We start from the raw sequence: 5,522 nt of genomic DNA on the forward strand, positions 1-5,522 counted from the left end.
CGCCTCGTCCGCGGGGTGAGGAGCGGGTTTAAATGTCCCTTGCGAGCGGCGGGAGACCTTCGCGGCCCGGAATCTGCAGCCCAGGGCCCACCCCTTGCCTCTACTTTTCTTTTTTTTTCTTTGATCTCTCAGAGGTTGAATTGAGGTAGATTCTTTGGGTTTACGGAATTCGGCTCTGCGGGCTACAATGCTCATACAAAAACATACTTTGGTTGCCGCTCATAAGGGCAATAGGAATTCAACTCTTAGCACAAGGACAGCTCAGCGCTTTCTATCAACAAGCTCTTCAGGCAGGGTTAGGCTTGTCAAGTGCTGCAGAAGACAAAAGGTTTACAGGGGTGACCTTGGAGGGGGCTCAGTAAGAGTAAAGCCAGGAGGAGATTTTAATGGGATCTGGCCTTGTGCTGAGTGAGTCTGAAACCGGGTGGAGGAAACAGAATGGGAGATCTCTGTTCAGGAGGGGAAAGGAAGGACGCCGGGCTGAGGAAGTGAAAGCAGCACTCACTCTAACAGGGTTCTGTTAGGAATGGCACAGTCGGTCATCAGCATGGAGTGGCAGACAGACTCAAGGTCCAGCTTCCTTGGACACCATAAAGTTAGGATGAATGTGAAATGTAGTGTCCCCAAACTCCTTATCTGTAGTTCTGCACCTGGGATGTAAATCCAGCTTCTCTGCGTCAAATGATCCCCCCTGCTTACTTACATTTTTTGGCCAAGAGTAGGATGCTCCATTCTCAATGACAGGACATCAAAGAGCAAAGTTTCTTGTAAACTGATATTAGAGGACAAGATTTCTTTGCACTATAGCATTGAGTTAGCTTGCAAAAGCAGTTTTTAACCTTCCCAGTACTATAATGTATCAACTGACAAAAATCTAGTGAGCATCTTTTGTGGTCAAAAAGACCTGCAAGTAATAAAAAACAAAACAAAAAAAAAACAAAAAAACTTTGCATGGAATATTGTTGGAGCATAGTGGAATATTTAACAAATGCATTCTTCCTCAATGGGTTTACTTCTTCATGAGTTTCTGACACTAGAAAAGTAAGTTCTGCCCCTGCTTTAAGTACTGACTATTATTAATTCTGCTGTGATTACTCTGTACCACCTTCTATCTGCATTTTCTCTAAGTTGGTGTTTTCTCACCTCTGCAACCCAAATGTCATGGTGTTTGTACCATCAAGAGCAAAATATTTAATATTAAATAGAAAAATTGTTTTTGAGAAGGGCCGGGACATATAAGCTGAGTCATTCTTTTGTCCGTTCAATAAATATTTACTGAGATTTACTAGACACCAACATGAATAAAAGACACACAATCTGCCGCGGTCCAGCCGCAGCGGGAGTCGGGTGCCGAAGGTGGGCAAGGCGTCGGCGCTGGGAGACAGCAGACTACACGACTCGGAGGTGGTGTGACACTGTTCCACTTTATTGAGAATCAACATAATCTTTTATACTTTCTTTTTTGGCTACGATTCCATTTTTTTGGTTAGCAAGCAAGAAATATTATTCACAGGTTAAACAATACAAGTTTCGATTTCATCAGAACGGAACAATTTTGACTTATTTTTTAGAATAGAGGAGAAAGGAAAAATCAGTGACCTACAGAGTGATAGATGCGGCTTTGTTTGCAGCAGTAATATATTAGCTTGTGAGACAGATATTTTGTATACTATTTGCCTGTGGTTACTACTTCTTGTGGTTATATTTTAACTATGGACCTATTCATAAGCTATTATATTCTTCTTGCCATTTTCTTCTAGGAAAAGAGTGCCTTGTGCCATAGCTATGGATTAACTGCTAAGAATGCTCTGCTTTTGTTCCTTTGGGAGCGAGCACCGGCGTGGCCGCCGCCCTGCCGAGCGTCTCATGAAGGGCAGGTTCTCGTGCGGAACATGCCTTCGGTTTACAGTGACTGTCCTGATACCGCTCCCAGCGTAAGCACCTGTGTAAGGCGGAGGAGGGGCTGGTGGCCTTTCCACACTGTTGGCCCCTTCAGGGGGTGCCACAGTCTGCCACTTATTCTGTGTGCCACCCAGGGTGGTCCTGTGCAGCAGGCGAGGGGCGATGGCCTTTTCCTGTCCTGGGCTAATCCTGCAGTCACGGGGAGGCACTGGAGGATGGGCGGCTGCCTGAGCTCAGCTTCCCCTAGTTCCTCCGTGAATTCCTTACTGGGGGCGCCAGGGGGATTTTCCTGGCTTCTTCTAATAACAGTTTGTTAAAGCATCCGGCACATGTGATAGTGACTGGACTTGGGGAAATCGGGATTTCTTCAGAAGTGAGAACATTGTTTACCATTCCCAGGTTAGTTAGTGATTTATGGCCCAAAATCCCCGTCCAAGGAGGAGAAGGGATATTCCCATTAAGCCGGTTCCTCCCACCCACATGCCACGTCCTCTCCCCAGAAGACACCTTCCGTGAAGCTTCCTCTCCACGTCCGGATCTTGTCAGACATGGTTGGGAGAGGACGCGGCAACAATCCTTGTTCTCAGTGAGCTGACAGTCTTGTGGGGATGCAGACATCATAAACCCTAAAAAGGCAAAGTAGTCTCAATCATGAGATTCTAACTGAGATATTCCTTTATGATTGGGGATTATCTGAACACAGGAAAGACCTGTGTCATGTCCTCCAAATAAAGCCGCAAGGAATGACAATGTTGTAGGTGGTGGGAACAGCACTGGGTGTTAGTCCAGTGGGGTCACACTGGACTTGGGTTCAGCACCCTCAGTACTTGGGTTCTGGCTAGGAAAGAATTCAGAGTCAAGACCCAAACTATAAAAGAACATGTATTTGGTAAATCACAGAAGTAGAAGGAGTAATTCCTAGAAGAAATGGGCTTAGGAAACAAGTTATAGAGGCAAAGGAAGAGCCCTTGGTGCTTGGGAGTGAGGAAGCTAATTGGGGAGGAGGGGGAGGGAAGGGGAAGGGGAAGGGCAAAGGCTAAGGCACCAGAATGCTCCTAATGGTTTTAAGGGGGGAGATTTTCGGGGGAGATCCCAATAGAATATTCAGCAGTTTTCCAGGTGTGTCCTTTCAGGGTTGTAATCTCCACTGATTGATTAGTCAGTGCCAGGGTGGGGTGTCATACCCAGTGCAGCTGGTCCTGAGGTCAGCTGTGGCTGGTTTTGTTGCTTTTCTGGGCCTGGAGCTGAAACTCAACTGAGGCCTAGATGTTATCTCTAGGGAGGAAAGGTCAGGAGGTCCAAACCGCAAGACCAGGGGAGAAAAGGCCACCCCGGGCACCCTACAATTGTCCATTGCTAGGCACCTGGGGTTTTCTACACTGATGAAGTTCTGTATCTAGCCTGTCTGTCCTGGCTCTGCTCATGTATGTCTAACTGCCTACCACAGGTACATAAAAATTTTGGTTTGTTATATACTCTTGATGAATTGATCACTTTACCATTATGAAGGGATCTCCTTTATCCACAGTAATATTCTTTGCTCTGAAATTTTATCTCATATTATCACCACTTCAACTTTATTTTGATTAGTGTTCAAATGATATATATTTTTCATTCTTTTGCTTTTAACCTGTTCATATCTTTATGTTTAAGTTGGGGGGAAAAAGTTTGTTGAGGTATGATTGATATACAAAAACTGCACATATTTAATGTATACAATTTGGTGAGTTTGGGTATACGCATACACCCATGAAACCCTCATCACAGTCAAGGAAATAAACATTCTCATTGACTACAAAAGTTTTCTTATGCTCCCCCAACACACACACTTTTTGTGTATGTGGTAAGAACAGTTAACAGATCTATCCTCTTAACAAATTTTTTAACTGCACCATACAGTATTTGTAAACATAATAGGTACTAGGTTATACAGCAGATCTCTAGAATATATTCATCTTGCTTAACTTAAACTTTATAAACATTGAACAACAAATACCTATTTTTCCCTGTCCCAAGCTTCTGGCAACTAGCAGTCTATCCTCTGCTCCTATGAATTTGGCTATTTTAGATACCTCATGTAAGTGGAGCCATGCAGTATTTGGGCTTCTGTGACTGGCTTATCTCACTTAGCAGGTTCATGCATCTTATCATGTCTAGCAGAATTCCCTTCATTTTAAGGCTCAATGATATTCCACTGTATGTATATATCATATTTTTTATCCACTCATTTGTCGATAGACAGTTAGGTTGTTCTCATATTTGGTGTGTTATAAAAATGGGATTGCAGTTATCTCTTTAAGGTCCTTATTTCAGCTCTTTTGGATAGATACCCAAAAGCGAGATTCCCGGATCATATGGTAGTTCTGTTTTAATTTTTAGAGAAATCTTTATACTGTTTCCTATAGTGGCTACACCATTTTCATTCACACCAACAGTGTATAAGGGTTCCAATTTCTCCACATCCTCACTAATATTTGTTATCTTTAAAAAAAAAAATAACCACCCTAACTGGCGTGAGGTGATAGCTCATTGTGGTTTTGATTTGCATTTTCCTCATGATTAGTGATATTGAGCACCTCTTCATGTTGGCCATTTCTATGTCTAGTTTAGAGAATTGTCTATTTAAGTCCTTTGCCTATTATTTCATTGAGTTGTTACTTTGCTATTGAGTTGTAGGAATTCCTTATATATTTTGGATATTAACCTGTAATCAGATATATGGTGTGCAGATATTTTCCATTCTGTGTGTTGTCTTTTCATTCTGTTGATTTTTTTTCTTTGTTTGTACTCTTTGGTTTGATGTAGTCCTATTTGTTTATTTTTCTTTTGCTGCCTGTGCTTTTGGTGTTATAGCCGAGAAATTATTGCCAAACCAATGTCCAGAAGCTTTTCCCCTATGTTTTTTTTCTAGGAGTTTTACAATTTCAGGTCATATATTTAAGTCCTCAATATACTTTGAGTTGATTTTTGTTTCCAATTTTATTATCTCGCCTGTGGATATCCAACTTTCTCAGCACCATTTTTTTTTTTAAACAGAGATCAGCCTTTTATTGAATGTGTTACAAAAGGTTTAGTCAAAAGCCCACGTCATCATCAGACTCCTCAGAGTCTTCTTTCTTTGCCTCCACTTTCTTCTCTCAGCTGGGCAGCAGTGGTGGAGGGGACGGGACCTCCTGCTGGTGCAGCACCGGCTGCTGGGGCAGGTCCACCAGCCCCTACATTGCAGATGAGGCTCCCAGTGTTGACACTGGCCAGAGCCTTTGCAAACAAGGCTGGCCAGGAAGGTTCAACATTACACCAGCGGCTTTAATGAGGGCGTTGATCTTATCCTCTGTCACCGTCCCTTCACCGTCGTGCAGGAGAAGGGCCGAGTAGATACAGGCGAGCTGCGAGACAGAGGCCATGGTGTGGGCAGTAGTGGGGAGTGGTGGGCGGGCGCTGCGGGAACGGTGCTAGTCGCCCGATGAAGTGAGGGCCTCACCCCAAAGGGGCCTTAGCTTCCTCCGAAGAACCGAGCACCTTACTGGCAGCTGGGGAAAAGCAACTCTCAACACCATTTTTTGAAGACACGAGTCTTTCTCCATTGTGTATTCTTGGCTCCCTTGTCAAAGATTAGTTGA

At 43.6% G+C, this 5,522-nt stretch overlaps 1 pseudogene across 1 annotated transcript; it reads right to left on the minus strand.

The window, feature by feature from the left end:
* Positions 1–4,976: 4,976 nt before the first annotated feature.
* Positions 4,977–5,306, minus strand: LOC308555712 (large ribosomal subunit protein P1 pseudogene; annotated as a pseudogene). Its single transcript has one exon. The product of its transcript is annotated as a large ribosomal subunit protein P1 pseudogene (transcript).
* Between the last annotated feature and the right edge of the window lie 216 nt (positions 5,307–5,522).

This window comes from Miniopterus schreibersii (genome assembly GCF_964146895.1).
Source record: "Miniopterus schreibersii genome assembly, chromosome: 1".
Classification (NCBI taxonomy): domain Eukaryota; kingdom Metazoa; phylum Chordata; class Mammalia; order Chiroptera; family Miniopteridae; genus Miniopterus; species Miniopterus schreibersii.